This window comes from Ailuropoda melanoleuca, chromosome 9, assembly GCF_002007445.2.
Source record: "Ailuropoda melanoleuca isolate Jingjing chromosome 9, ASM200744v2, whole genome shotgun sequence".
Lineage (NCBI taxonomy): Eukaryota > Metazoa > Chordata > Mammalia > Carnivora > Ursidae > Ailuropoda > Ailuropoda melanoleuca.
Window position 1 is genome coordinate 740,687 of NC_048226.1, and position 15,957 is coordinate 756,643.

Genomic DNA, 15,957 nt, shown 5'->3' on the forward strand with positions numbered 1-15,957 from the left:
CTCGTAAAATCAGGACTGTCCAGCAGAGGGGGAATAATTCTGTGTATTTGGAACGGAATGCTATATGGCTGTTTAGAGGAATCTATACATGCAGATAGGACACAATGTCCTATATAGAGAGATGTGTAAAGGAAAACCCCACAAGACATCGAGCAATGCCCATAGTGTGTTCTCACTTATACCAAGAAAAAGAAGCTATATTAACAACGATCCTTGGAAGATAAAGCAGGTAAAACCCTATTAACAGGTGACCAGGAGTTCAGACAAGAAGAGAGCCTTGCTCTTTCTTCGTGTGCTAACGTTTTACCATTAGATGACCGCCATCCATCTGTGAGTGAGTCCAGGGCTCTTCCAGTCACCCGTGGGTTTGTGTATTCATGTGACAGGTCCTGGGTCTCCTCCTGTCTTTCCCCCTCCCCACCTGTGTCAGGTGTCGAGCTGGACCCCGAGGAGACAGCAGGGAACAAAGCACGGGGGCTCTGGTTTCCTCCTTCGTAAAGGTTTAAGAGTCCAGGCGAGGGCTGTGCTACCTGAAGCGTGGTCCGCGGACCGGCAGCGCAGGCATCATCTGGAGCTTGCGAGAGATGCAGCGTCTCTCCCCACCGCGGACCTGCCTTAGAGCCAGACTCTGCATTTAACAAAGTCCCCAGGGGATTCTTAATCTGGGTGCAAGTGCGTCGTAGGGACCACTCCCCAATACTGCCCTCTTGCTCGTTCAGGTGTCTGGACCAGAAGCGCGAGGGCGTAGTTAGAGCTCGCTGGGAACGCGCCGCGTATGCTCACAGAGTGCGGGGGAGCGATGTTAATACCCGCAGTCCAAATCGTACTATAACTTTACATTAATTCTTGTCCTGCCTCTTCTCTCAGGAGTTAACAACAAAATAGCTTTGCTGTGCTGTTGCTACGGCAACGGGGTCTAACAGCGCTTTTACTTTCCCCGTTTCCAGGGCCTGCTGACTAGTCTCCCTGCCTCCAGCCAAGCCTGTTTTCTGTTAATCAAAGTTGAAATCAAGCGCGTGGCCACGGGGACAATCACAGTCCCCGCGTGATGCCGCAGGTGCTCTAACTGCCTACCTTTGCATTCACTTAGGACAGTGGGGTGACGCTGAACGGAGCCCCGAGTTCAGAACACAGTCGCCCCCTCCACAGAGAAGAGAATAGCTTTGAAAATCGTGCGTTTTTAGTTTAAAATTTCTGTAGTATTTTTTTTTGCTGTATATAGTAAAAAATTAGAAAATGCAAACGAGTGGGAAAAAAATACACAAGCTCTCCCAATTCATACGTGAACCTCATTTTCAGTGCCTGGGGGTTATTCCACTGTTGGGCGAGATGAGGTGATGCTGTATGCACTTGGTTCTAGGCCTGACATCTGGTGAGTCTACAAGTCGTGGGCATTCTCATCCTTCCTTGTCCCAAATGCCAAGGCAGGTCCCGGGCACACCCCTTCCCTCGCAGCGCTGACAGCTCCCATTCACCTCTGGCATTATTACCGCCCTGCTCAGGTGTCGTCATGGGTACACCTGGTGCAGACGCAAACCCACAGTCATCCTTGCCCGAAGGACAGAGCCGGGAAACGCAGGCACCGTGCGCTCCATACAAGGGACGCCAGTCCTTTAGGCTGGACCACATCTCAGTCCCTGACAGACCCTGTCTGTAGCTACCCCTTTCTCCTTGTTTGTTTTGAAAAAAGGTCTGGAGAATTTGGGGACAAGGAGGTCATGTGCACCAGTTCCCTGACCTTGGCAAGGTTCTCCCCTTTTATGGATGGGGTAACTGTGGTCCAAAGAAGTTACCTGAGGTCCTACACCAAACTCGAGGGGACACTCGATAGCTTTTCTGGTTCTCCTGTCGCATTAAAAACATGTAACGTTTTGTCAGATGATAACATCTTGCAGTGAAGTGTACAAGATCGTATGTGTGCAGCACAATGAATTCTCACATACGTATACGCCCGTGGAACCACTACTCCGGAACCTAGGACGGGGCCAGCACCCCAGCAGACTCCCTCATGCTCGCTCCCAGTCAACCCCCCACCAGGGAAAGTCACTCTCACCTGGGATTTGTTTTGCCTGCAACGTGTGGTTCTGAGGATCCACCATTTACACACGAGTAACTCATGACCTTGTGTGGGGTCACATCAACAGCATCTAATATGTCCTGACTGCGTCCTCTGTGCCAGGCCCTGGGCACAAGCACGTGTCACTCGGCGCTCGCACCTCGACGCGGCAAACGCTGTTCCTACCTGGTATCTGCTGACATCTATCCATCCAGCCATCCATCCTATCCGTCCATCCATCCACCCATCCATCCATCCATTCATTCATCCATCATCGATCTATCAACTTATCAATCCACCCACACATCCACCCATTTACCCATTCAAACTTCTACCCATCACCCATCGATCTGTCTCTATCATCTATCTATCTATCTATCTATCTATCTATCTATCTATCTATCATCTATCTATCTATCATCATCTATCTTACAGGGTTTAACCTTCACAGTGTGGGGCTGGTTAAGCAGTCTCTGCAAGGCTGTTTATTTGCATCTGGTACTGGGTCTTGAATCCCACAGAGCAGGCTTCTGGGGAGGGACCTGGAAGGAAGGGAAGTAGGGGGTAGCAAGACCCAGCAGGGACCTATTTCCTGCGGCCTACCCTAACTGGAAACGCACAAGGAAGAGGATCCTGGGAAATGTCGTGCAGCCTAGCCAAGTTGGCACATCACAAAGCCGCCCCTCTTGCCCTACAGATGGGAAACTGAGTCTCAGAGAAGCTGATGAGCATGCCCAGGCCCACACGGCCAGCAAGGGTCACTCTGACCATCTGGCTCTAGAGCTCATCCTGGCCCAGGCTCGACCGCACAGGCTGTGGGAGGCCGGCACTAGCAAAGGCCTTAGATCCAGCGGCATGTGAGAGGTCCCTGGGCACAGAGGCATGGGACGCAGTGTGGAGCCCTTTAAGAACAGAGGTCTGGTATTGTGCAGATGCAGACACACAATGTCCGGTAAGTGAGTTAACCTCTGTAAACCTCAGTTTTCCAATACGCAAAATGGGTTAAAAATGGGTAATACCTACTTCACGTTGTTTTTGCGAGGATTTGGGGAGGTGACCCAAGGGTTTGGGGAGCCCAGTTACAATCCGTGATTCAAGAGCTGTGTTGATGAGTGGCACTCACCCTCGGGTGAAAAGCCTTCTTGGCTGGATGATGGCGAAGGGGTCACTATTGCCCAGCCCCAGGACCCCTGTCAGCCCAAGGGCACCAAGATGGAGCAGGGGGACGCCCCAAGGATCCGTACATAGAGCCAGGCGGGACTCAGCTCTGCCCAGGCCCTGGGGCAGGGACATCCGGAGGGCGGCAGAGTCAGAGTCCCTGCTGACGGGGGCGCTGGTCGGGCCTTGGGAACTGAGAGCCCCGTGTGGGGTGTCACCCCCCCGCCCCATTTCCCTCCACTACTGGAGCAGCGGCTGTCAGAGGAGGGCTTGCACAGCACTGGTCCTGCCAGCCCGCAGCCCCGGCTGAGTCAGCAGCAGGCTCTTGGGGTGAGGACAGCCCAGGTGGAGCGTGGAAAATGGAGCAGCGACCTCACAGCCCACTGCTCTGCTGGTGGCAGGGCCAGTGCACCAGTTTCCCAGAGTCAGTGCTAAATTTAGCATCCGGCTTCTTAGCGAGCTCAGTCTAGGTTTAGTCAGAGGTGGAACACAGGGACGATGAGACTCACCTGCTTGTCACTGCCCGGCTGGCAGGTGCCACGCCCTGGGGGGAGACACAGGACACTAACAGTGACCCTCGGCCCTGGCCAGCCCCTCTCTGTCCCCTCACCAGGGCTGTGAGGCCACCATACCAGGTGCCTGACCCTGACTCGGGCCAGAGGGCCCCATGTCTGGCCGCTGCCTTGGACCTGCTGACTGACATTGATCTCCTGGGCTGGGTCAACTCCAGCTTTTCACTCCTGCTGCCTTCCGAATTTAACATGGGGGGATGGGATTCACCACTGGGACTGTGGGGCCCCAGGGTCCTGAATCAGTCATTTTCTGAGGCCAAGGCAGAGCCCTGACTCCGTGGAAGTCAGGCTGGGGTTTACGGAGCACCCACCGTGTGCTGGGCTCTGTGCGAGGCCTGTGAATGCAGAAGCTGTCAATCCAGAGCAGTATTTAGAGCTCTGACTTGCCACCATTCGTGGACCATGAAATCAGTTCGGTGGATCGTGACCAGTGTTGAAGAGAATGAAATAAAATAGAAAAGACCAGAGGGTGCTGAAAGTAGAAAGGATAGTGTTTTCCGAAATGTTTGTATCTGTAGGTAAGGACTAGATTGTAAGGTAAAATGTGTTTCTTGCTAAGGGCCAAAGTCTAGAAGATTTCAGATACACTGGCCTAGAGGGGGAGGCTGCAGCCGTGGGAAGGGGCGAGTCGTGGGTTTGAATCCTGGGTCCGTCCCCAGCTGTGCCATCTGGTCTAAGCAGTGACGCTAAGTCCTATTTCTCTCTCTCTTTTTTTAAATGGATTATAATCCAGTTTTCTAAGATGGATTTTAAAAAAAGATTTTATTTATTATTGGAGGGAGAAAGTGAGAGACAGAGCATGAGTGGAGGGGGAGGGCCCGAGGGGGAGGGAGAAGCAGAGTCCAACATGGGGCTCCATCCCAGGACCCCAGGATCATGATCTGGGATGGATTTTAATGGAAGCTAGAGCTGAGGCCCAGGACCTGGGGCCACAGGGGTGCTCAATAGTGAGTGGAAGCTGGTTATGTTGTTCCAAGTGCCCAGCGAGACCAGGAGAGGGATTGAGACTAGCCCCGGGGCTGGTAGAGGCTTCATAGAAGAGCTGACAGCTGAATTGAGCTTACAAGGTGAATAAAAGTCTGTGAAGGAAAGTGGAGGGCATAGGGTGACCATCATCTCTCAAGGAGGGGGGTGCAAAGGGTCTCTTCCAGGTGCAGCAAGGGTTGTCAAGCTGCCTGGTGTGTAGAGCTGGAGGCGGACAGAGACAGGTGGTGAGCCTGTTGGTGACACGGGGCCCCGTGAGGATGGGGGTCCTGGAATCACCTAAGGGGAGTTGGGGCACCACCAGGGAGACACAAGGGTCCATCCAGGGGAGGGATGAGGTCAGATTTGCCTTGAGGTCTAGGTCCTCACTCTATATGCTTTTTCCCATGATTGGTTTTGAAAAACACCCCCCCCTCTAGAAACTTAAGAGTGGCCCCCAGCCGAGGCCAGGGCTCTCAGTCACACAGCTGCAAGGACGTGAATTCTGCCAGCATCTGGAATAAACTTGGAATTAGATTCTTCCCCCGTCAAGCCTCCAGATGAGAATGCAGCCCACCCAACACCTTGATGGTAGTCTCATGAAACCCTGAGCAAAGGACCCAGCTAAGTCCTGCCTCGACTCCTGACCTGTGGTGACTGTTTTGTTTTAAGCTGCTGTTTGTAATCATTTGTCATGGACACGGAACGCTTGTCCACTGCCAACACTCTAGCCCAGCACGTGTGAATTAAAGTGGTCATCCTTTCAGCACACTTTCTCATTCCACTTTTGTTTTATAGCCTATTTATTAATGGATAGTACGTTCATATGGTAAATGCTAAAACTGGAAAAGAATTTATGGTAAAAAGTCTTCTCTTGCTTCCCTGTTCCCAATTACTCAGTTTCCTACCCCAGAGACAACCTTGTTACCGGTTTCTTGTTAATCTTTCCAGGGAAATTCTACAAATCTATGTGCAATACCACTCCAGATCCACTTTTAGTTGGCACAAATGGCATTACGCTACACATGCTTTTTGCACCTTGTCTTTCACGTAATAAGTCTTGGAGATTCCGTATCAGTACAAAGCTCTTTCTTTTTTTAGATAGATGTACCAGCACTGGAGAACCAGGAGCAGTCCAACTGATGGACTTCAAGATAGCGTTCAACTTTTTGCTGTTAGAAACAATATTGTAACATGACTTTGTATTCGTAATTTAGCACAAGTGCAAGTATGTATGCAGGAGAAATTTCTAGAAGTGGCATTTTAGACTGAAAGGGTATCTGCGTCTTTATAATAGTGATAGGTATTGCCTCTCTTCCAGAGAATTCATGACAGTTTTTTCTTCTGCCAACAATATGAGAGTCCCTGTTTCTTTTACCTTCACCAGGACAGTATCAGTCTTCTTGTTTCTTGACAAACTATCCTGTAAAAGTTGGTTTATTATTATGCGCATTTAATTTGACGTTGAGTACCTTTGCATAGGTTCAAGAAACATTTGCATTTTCTTCTCCAAAATCTGTCTGTTCATATCCTTTGCCCACTTTCTTATCTGTTTGTTGGTCTTTCGCCCCCAGATTGATCTGTAGAGCTCTTTGTTAGACTAACTAGCCCTTTGTGATATGGATTGCAAATGCTGCATTTTTCCTAGATTGAATTTTGATTTTGTTTATGGTGGTTTTGCAGTATTTACTTCTATAGAGTCCAATTTATTAGTTTTGTCCTCCCTCCCTCCCTCCCTCCTTCCCTCCAGTCCCCTTTCCTCCCCTCCCCTCCCCTCTCCCACCCTCCCTCACACCCTCCCTTCCTTCTCTTTTTCTTTCTTTCACAGCTGCTGGGTTTGCCATACTTAGAAAGTCCTTCCCCACTCTGAGACAATAATAAAAATTTCCCATTACTATGCTTCAAAAATATTGGTAAATACGGCGCAAGGAAGTTGGTTTCTCTGAAACTGACCAATAAAAAGACCTCTGGTAAAAACCACAGAGGACGCAGAGATCCCAACTTTTGAAGTCACAGGATGGAGGCAGGTGCAGTCTGGGCAAAGACTGAGTGCAGAAATCAAGGAGATCCCAGACCAGATCAGCCTGACTTTCCCCCGACCCTGGGGCCCAGATTTTGTCCCAGCGTCAGGCTCTGTCACCCTGAGAACCTGAGGCCCATGATACCAGCAGGCACAGCTGGCAATGGGAATGGGAATCCGATTACCTGCCCCAGCTTGCCTGGTTGGCTGGGTTGCTGTGAGGAACAAAGCAGACGAACACGCAGGAAAAGGCCTCGCAGACCGTCCCGTCTCGTGTGCCCGCAGCTTCGGCTTCTCAGTCACCCAGAAGAAACATGCCCGGCCCCCTCTACACCAAAGGCTTCACCGCCCTCAAAGCGCCCTGGCTGGCACACTCCAAGTCACGATTCGCCCCTTGGCCCCACATCCTCTGCAGCCAAGCAGTTACCAAAACTCGCCGATTCTAAGGCTAGAATTTCTCCCGCATGTGTCTTCTCTTTTTTATTTCCACCACCAATGCCATTATTCTTCTGTGTTCATTTCTTGGTTCAACATAATGTCTTCAGTGTCTGCCGGCCACTGTTCCCGTCTTCTGCTCGCGATCCCAGCCCCCTCAGCCCCGGCCTGTCCTTGGAGGGGAACTGGCCGCACCTGCTTGGATCCTGCGCACAGCCACACCCCCTCCCTTGCTTGCAGACCGCAGCGTGGCTCCCGAGCAAGTGAACAGGGCCTGCTCCCGCCCCAGGGGCGTGACTCCTTATAATGTTAGCCAATCACGTAAGTCCGCGCCCCCTTCCCGTGACGGCGTGGGCCAAGTTCCGGCCAATGAGATGTGGCGGGAAGATTGCCCCAGGAATTCCGGCTCCCAAGGGTGGCAGGTGAGGACTCCCGCTGTGTGCTTGCAGGTGTGCGTGCGACTCTGCAACCGGGACAGGCCTGATGCCCCGCGAGCTGGTGATGGCAGAGAGCGAGCAGGAAGAACCTGGGCCCAAGCTGACGCTGAACCGCTGAGCGGATCACACCTGGGATTCCCCTGCCTCTCCCGCCTCTACCCGCGATCCTTCCGGGCGGGGTTTCTGTTACCCGCAGCCACGAGGAGTCCCACTGCGGAACGTACCAGGACCGCCTCTACCGACGTGACAGGTGGCCTGGATCGGGCAGGGCTGCCACGTGGACACACCTGGCGCGGGAGATGGCTGGTTCTGCAAGGATTTGTTTGTGTGTGGGTCTCGTTGCGTTGGCCTAGCGGAGGGAGGGTTCGGGGTGCGGGCAGTGGTGGCAGAGATGGGGAAGCCAGGACAATGGGAGCAGGCCACGGTGCCCCCCCCTTGGGAGTCTGCTCTAAGGAATCGGCCGTGAGCCTCCCGGGGGAGGGTCGGAACAGGAGTCCGAGGAGTCTTGCTCATGGAACAAGGTCTGAGACCCTGAGCCCAAACCATGTCCTGGCCCACCAGGAGGAACATGTGGCAGCAGGGGCTGGTTGGGGAGGCAGCTGGCAGCAGTCCAAATGGAGAGAAGAAAGCGACCCAGCCCAGGACAGGGGCCACAGGGTGGGAGGGGGCTGGGGGAGCAGGGGGAGAAGAGCCCACCCAAGGCCTCAGCTGGGAGAGCAGGGCAGTCTGGGAGTGCTGCGTCATGGCCACCCTTGGGCTCCCGGAGAGGCCATGTTGCTGGGGACAGAGTGGTCATGAAGGGTGGCCCATGGGCCAGCAGACAGGGGAGCAGGACAGCCCTGACTCCCAGCCTCGATTTCCACGTAGACAAGTGCTGGGTCTGGGAGATGGGCTTCCGGTCTAAGGTCTAGGGCTAGTCCTGAGTTTCTGGTGGAAGCAGGGTGGTGGGTGGAGTCGGCGGAAGCTTCCTGCTTGAATCCGAACTCCCCAGTGCCTGCCCATATGGGAGTCACGGTAGCTCTGGCGTTCCCAGCTGTCCCTAGCGCCAGAAGGGGGCGGCGCCACTCGTGCGCAGGTGCCAGCGTCCCGCAGGGAAAGTCTGCAGCCTCGTTGGCTAGCTGTCACCAGCAATCCCCTGGGGCTCCACAGGGCCTTTCCGTGTTTGCTTCCTCCGTCCCCAGTCCAGCAGCCGTGTTTAGATGCAATGGGAGCGCAGTCTTGGTGTCGGGACGGGGCGGGGCGGGGGGCACCTGCAGCTGCATTCTGTTGCCATAGCAACAAGGTAGGGAACACTGCCCCGGAGCTCAGGGACTGATTAGACCACAGGGCTAGCCCACTTTCCTCTGTCATCAGGGCTCTGCGGTGTGAGCGTGTCCAGGAATTTCTGAGACGAAATTTAGGTGGCTGGGGTGTTAGAGGTTTGACCAAAGGATATGGTCCCCCTTCCCTTCCTCCTGTCTACCTGCCACCGCCAGCCACAGACAGGCCATTTCCCGTCTCCTGGTGAGATAGCAGCCGCCAGAAAGGCCGCCCGCTTCCTGCTGATACACGGACTTACAGACACTAAGGCATGTTTACTCCGGAGCATTCTTCAGAGTGACCTGACGCCGGGCTTGGGGCGTCTTGGTCATCGCGGGCGGCCGTAACAGAACACCACAGGCTGGCTGGCTTAGACAGTGAGCGGTTATGTCCCACGGTGCTGGAGGCCGGCAGTGCGGGCTCCAGTGCTGGCTGATTCCGTTTCTAGCGGGGCTCCGCTGCCGGCTTGCGGATGAGCTCCTGTCGTGGCGCACTCGGCGTGGCCTTCCCTCTGCTGTGTGCAGAGAAGTAAGCGCTCCGTGTCTCTTCTCATAAGGGCGCTGTTCCCGTAATGGGGTCCCCGCCCTCATGACCTCATCCCACCCTGCTTACTGCCCGGTGGCCACACCTCCACATACCAGCACCTTCGGGACCTTTGACATATGAATTTGGGGGATGGGGGCACAGACAGTCCATAGCATGGGGCAGAAATTGAAGTGACCCTTCAGTACCTGTCAGGAGACATTCTTCATTCATTCCTTCATTCCTTCATCATTCATCTAACGATGTTTGTGCGCGCAGACGCTATTCCATGTCCCAAGGATATGGCAGTGACCATAATTCCCACGCCGTGCATCCCTCTGGCTTCCGAAGAGCCTGAAGCTGGTGTGGACCGTTCCTGTCCCTTAGTGACAACAGGTCTCTGGGGTGGTGGAGTCCTTCCCGATGCCCCCCACCCAGCAGCCCCAGTGCCTTTTGGTTTCTTCTTCCCTCTTTGCTCCCCCCCCCCCGCCCCCTGTGTCTATTTCACTTCCTCTTGATTCTTATCAAATTTGCCTTGACATTTCATCTGGATGGGCTGACCATTACAGCTCTTCGTTTCTGGGGGAAAAAGATTCCCACACCAAGAATCTTACCTTTTGGTGGCAAGGATCGGAAAATTGATAAGTAAGCAAGTAACTATATAATCAGTGAAGGGCAGGTACAGTCAAAAAGGCACAAAGCAGGGGAGGGTGGTAGGGGTGTTAGAAGGGGAGTGGTGCTTGGAGGTCGTCTCCCATGAGCGGCTGCCTGCCCACTTCTGACCTCTCCTGCCAACCTGATCTTCCTGCCAACTTCTGACCTCCGCGTGACGGGAGCCACGGGGACTGCCAAGGGAAAAGTACTTCAGGCCGAGGGAACAGAGGCTGCAGTGGGTCCTGAGGAGTGTGCCTGGTTTGTGTTAGATCTGGGATATGAATTTACCCAACTCAAAGGGAGTTAGCCTGTTACTGTTTCGCCCATGCTGGCAGGAGATGCGGGTCTCGTGGGCCAGAGGCAATGGACTTCAGCACTCATGGCCCAGCAACGCGTTTGAGGGGAGACGCTCTCCTCCTGCTGGGAGGACCTGCGAAGTCCCGTTGCGGAGGGGCTGGTCTAGGGAGGAGACACAACGGCTCCAGCAGGAGCGGGAGCTTGAGGGCACAGAGTAAATACCCCAAGTGGCCGATCCACCAGCATCTCGTGGGAGGCTCGGCTTTAGCTTCACCCAGGACTGACCCAGACCCGACTACCCATCCCACGAAGGGCCAGGTGCTGCTGCCCTGTGGGCCCGGGACAGAACCCACCCCCTCCTCTGCTGGCCGGAGAAGCAAGGCTGAAACTGTTGTGAGCCTTCCACTTGCCACATTGTGTTTGCTGATGGCAGGAATTGGGGGGTGGGGACAGCCTGGGAAGAGCACGCGGTGTCTGCTCTCACCAGCACTGTAATTACCTGCCCCCCACCCCCACTTACTACAGGCACTTGCCCTGCCACTGGGGTCCAGCTTGCCGCACAATTAGGAAAGCAATTTGCTCGTGCGGAATGTGCCACATTGGGAGTGTGTCTCTCGTTATTAGCTAATTTGCTGTGCTCTAACAGAGCCCTTCTTATCTATAACCATGGCAACAATGCAAAGCGCTGTGCATGCCTGTGTTTTGGACTCTGGAAGCCCGAGCACAGTCTATTTCTGTCTCTGGGCTTCGGAGAGGCTGGGTGGGTCTGGAGGCACGGGGCTGGACCTGGGGGACACATCTGTAGTTGTGTGACTTCAAACGCAGAACTTCCCTTCTGGGGCCTCAGTGTCCCTGCCGGTGAGGTGTGGGCGTGGGGGTCCCTGGCCTCTGAGGACTCTTCCGGCAACACGCTTCCATGAGTGGGAGAGTGGTGCGTCCAGGGGCCAGAGGCACAGTTCCGCGGGAGCCCGCGCGCTGCTGTGCCGGGGATGTAGGCAGTGGCGTGTGGCTGCTGCAGCTGACGGTCCCTCTTTCTGCTAATTCGGTGTCCTCACTATATAATTATACTGTGAAATTCCCTCACTGAAGACACTTTTTTTTTTTTAACTATCCTTCCCTGACTCCCACCACTCATTGCCCAGATTCGTGAATGGGGAAGGTGGGCGTTTGCAGCTTCTGGCGGAGAACGAGGGATGTTATGCAACCTATCCTTCTCTGAATTTCCTCAGCACCACCCCACACTGGGATTCAGGAGGAAGGAATGGGAGGATGTGGATTTGTGACCTCTCTGGGCCTCAGTTTTCCCATCTGTCAAGTGGGGAGGTGAGTATCTTCTTTAAAGGGTGGTGTGAAAAGTCGACACACTATGCGGTCTAACCGTGGGGAGTGGGAGCAGAATGTGGACTTTTTCCCTGTTGAGATGATGTCGGGCGGGTGCCTTCACCCCTCCCAGCCTCCGTTCTGGGTCTCTGAGGGGGTCAGGGATAGATACCTTACAGGGGTGTTGTGGGGGTTGAGTGGGACGCCGCTGAGCGGTGCCTGGTGTCACGCTGGTGTGCGGTGACGGCATGGACCACGACCATTCAGCGCGCGCACCACGTCCTGTTGCACCTGCAGGATCCCGTGGAGACCCGGCTGGCTGTGGGCGGGGCTGCCCAGTCTGTGAGACGTGGTCAGAGCTGGCGACGCGTGAGCACTTCTCCGAGCTCCCCAGAGGCAGGTGCTGATGCCACGTCGATAAGCCGCGTCCCCCTGATGCGCTCCTGACATTTCCTGCTTGCCTTTGCCCGCCCAAATGGGTCAGCAGTCAGACTGAGTCACAGCCGCTCCCCGCGGCCCCAGGGCGCAGGCGGGATGGGGCTCTGCGGACAAGGCCACCTGCGGACAGGGGGCTCTTTCTCTATATTCCTATTTTTAAACTTTACGATTTGTTTCTAATTTAACATGCTTCCTGTTGCTATTCTAACATGAAGGACACACTTGGGGTGCTCAGACTTTATTAATCTGGCATCCATGTCAACATGTGTTTATTTGAACACAGGTGAAGGTCTGCAGGGAAGACACGGTCTTCCTGGGGCAGCTGGGGTGTCCCGAGGCACATGCTTCGTAGACCAAATCAAGTGGCGGGATTAGCAGACATGTTTAATTTTGCATTGAGTGAGTCCTCTGTATTTTATGTTATAAAAATTTAAAATATGAACGAGACGGATTGCTTTGGGACTGGATATACGTTTTCAAAATTTAAGAAGACCGATGCTGCGAACACGTTTCAGGAAGAGGCTCACTTTCGTCCTGTTTCTTGGACTGTTTGGATGGGGCCGATCTTCCACTCCCTGGGAATGAATGTTTCCCCTTCCTCTTCTCAGGTCACAAACGAGGGAGCGCAGCCTCTGCCCCGGGGCCCTGGGGCTCATCAGCTAGCTCATGCCTGTTCCCGTTCTGCAAAGGGGGCCTTTCTTTCCCTCCCCCTGGGAGTGGAAAACAGTGAGGCTCTCTGCAGGCCTGTCTCCTGGCGAAGGCCTGGCTGCATGCAGGCGTCACAAAGCCCTAAGTACTTGCTGTATACACAGCCTCTACGGGGGAAGATGCCCTCCATCTCCAGCACGGACCCTGGGCTGCCTCCCTCCAACCCCAGATGCTGACTTGCTCTGGGGGTGGGAGGGGCGGTGTCTCAGCAAAGGGTTCGAATCCCGGCTCTGCCGTCAATTAGCTGTGTGGCCTTGAGTAGGTTACCTTACCTATCTGAGCCTGGGATTCCTGATCCGTAAAAAAGGGATTCCGAATACTTCTCAGAATTGAAAGAGGACTCCATTCCGTGAGATCGAGCGTGTAGGGTGCCCCAAGGGATGACTGTTAATCGTAACGCTCAGAAGACAAGGCACGAGCAGTGTGATGGGGAAGGCCGTGTGCGAGGCGGTCAGGGTGAGCGTGAGGGTGTGAGAGAGGTGTCCTCTGTCCCGCGGCATCGCAGGTGTCTGGCATCTGGCGCTAACTGCTGCTTACCGGCTGGGTGACCTGGGTTCCTTCTCCTCTTTGGGCCCCAGAGCTGAGCTGACAGGCTCCGTGCAGGGTGCACACACGTCCACGGGGCTCGGAGGTGTTTCTGTCGGGCCTGTCCCTGCCAACCCTTCTGTCCTCGTGAAGCAGGGCCATCGTGTCCGGGAGAGAAGGCAATGGGGCAGCCCACTTCCTGTCTCCCAGCTCCTAGAGGAGGCCGCATTTCTGAGCCAACCGGCACAACAGACCACTGGACCCCATCGGGCTGCCCCCGACTGAGTCATTCCTGCAGCCGCACTGACCTCAGAGCCTGGAGCCCCAGGCCCCACCTGGATCTGCTCACGGACCTGGGGTTCGGCTTTTGGATTCTGCATTTTGGTTTGGGTGCATTGTTCTTCCTAGCGTCTCTGGGATTACAGCCGGCCCTGGCACCCCAGGCACCCCCAGTCCCTCTGCCAGCCGGATGTCCCAGCAATCCCTTCTGGAGTCAGGCAGAGGGGTCTCTGTGTCCCCTGACACCATGCTGGGGGAGCAGGCGTCCTCTCTGTCCTGAGATGCTCCCCACTTTCCCTCCTTAGCCTCCTGGCTGTGGCTGCGGTGGCCCTGCATGCCCCTCCCCTCACCCACCCCACCCTGACCAGAGCCCCCAGGGCCCCATGGGGTGGTTGAGGACACAGTGGCCGCTGGCCCGGCACTGTCTTTGGTGCTGGGGTTTTCCCTCCACTCCAGGCCAGCCTGAGGCCGAACAGCGGTTGTCCCTTCCTGCACCGTGTTCAGTTCTTCCGACCTGGGGACTCCGGCCCCAGGAATGCCCTCTGCCCCTGCCAGCACCAGCTCATCCAGCCGCACTAGGAGGTCGGCAGGGAGGTGGGGGGCGTGGAGGCTGCATTTCCCCTGGCGTGCTGAGCCCCACAGGCACACGGAGCCTGGGGGTTCCTCGGGCTTGTGCGCTGACGCAGCATGGCTGGTCTCAAGGTCAGCCCTCTGTGCAGGTGGAAAGTGTGTGCGAATGTCCTCCCTGTCCCCTCCCCCAGAGCTGGCGGGAGCAGGTACCGAATCCCGAGGCAGGCCTGGCGCTCCCTAACGTGGCAGGTGCGAGGGGTGGAACACAGAGTCGTCAGCAGTGGAGACCAGAGCAAGGTCCCCAACCCCGTCCAGAGCTCGGCCACACGCCAGGGCACCAAGAGTTTGAAGTGGCTGACAGCCGGCTTTTCCTGGCATGGCTGCTGGAGGATTGGCACTCACCACGCTGTCCCAGGGCCTGGCCTTGGGCTGTTGTCTCCAGCACCGAGCTGGGCCGGCAGGTGTCTCGGCTGGGACGCACCTTGGAACTGGTCAGCTGCCCCTTCTCTACACTGCAGCTTGGACCAGGGCCAACAGACATAAAAGAAGAAATCCAATGGCCTGGGTGATAGTGGAAGTTAATGGCGGTAATTAACTGCCAAGAGCACAGAGACCGTGATAACAGGGTTGGATGACAAAGTCAGAAACCTTTCTGCCTTCGGTGAGCTGTGTTCTGAAGGCCCCATTGCTTTGTAAACCATTGGCTTCGTGAAGAAGAGCACCAGCGTGGGGTGGGCCTTGACTCTGGGCCCTGCCCTTCCTACCTCTCACTCGCTGTGCCGCTTTGGGCAGTTCACCGCACGTCTCTGAGCCTGTTTCTCCATCTGTAAGACAGGGAGAGAAATCCCAGTGGGTGGAGCTCTCCAAGAGTCAGCCAGTGATGCGTGTGGAAGGGAGGGGGCTCTGGAACCAGCCTTCCCGAGTTGGTTCCAGCACCGCCACCTGCTAGCGGAGCGACCTCGGGGCAAGTCTGAGCCTCAGAGCCCTCCTCTGTAAGACGGGGATGAAATGACAGGGCTCAGGTCAGAGGCTGTTGTGAAGGTAGGATGAGACAACAGGGTCTGCACTCTGTCCGTGATGGAATCATCAACAGTAGGATGCGTAAGGATAACATCTACTGAGCTTCTCACGTGCCCGGTGCTGTTCTAAGCACTTTCCAGGTGTTCATTCTGACGGAGCAGAGAGGTGGGCTGTCCCTGTCCGCGTCTTGCAGATCAGAAGAGCAGATGTGGAGCTCGGCGGCGGAGTGGAGCGAACCGTGGCGTTATCCGAGCCGGAGCCACCCCGCGATGAGCCGTTCCTCAGCGCGCTCTGACACGAGCGGCCCTGCCCATCTGCGGGGACAAAGGCTCAGAGCCCCCACCTGGCTTTTCTGGGGGGACTCAACCCTTCCCAGCCCAGGACCGCTCCCCATGGAAACCTACTTTTTCCCCTCATCCCATATATGGCTTTGTGAGACCACCATCCAGGCCTCTCACCCACGCAGTTGGGTGTCCTCTTAAACGGGGTGCATGACAGTTGGGTGTCCTCTTAAACGGGGTGCATGAGAGCCGTCTGGGTGGAGGGCCCAGGACGGGGGGTCAGGCGCAGAGGTGAGATGGCGTTGGATTCTCAGGCACGTGGCTGAGTCGTTTGGGGCTGGGAGGGTGTGCATGAGGGGCGGGGAGGTAAGCAGGGCCCAGCGTGCACTTCCCAACCCTACAT

At 55.5% G+C, this 15,957-nt stretch overlaps 1 long non-coding RNA gene across 1 annotated transcript; it reads left to right on the forward strand.

Moving 5' to 3' along the window:
* The first annotated feature begins 7,633 nt into the window (after window positions 1-7,633).
* On the forward strand, window positions 7,634-12,565 carry LOC117803719. The gene is made up of 3 exons (XR_004627697.1): window positions 7,634-7,891; window positions 11,643-11,736; window positions 12,031-12,565. It is a non-coding gene; the product is annotated as an uncharacterized LOC117803719 (long non-coding RNA).
* Window positions 12,566-15,957: the final 3,392 nt, after the last annotated feature.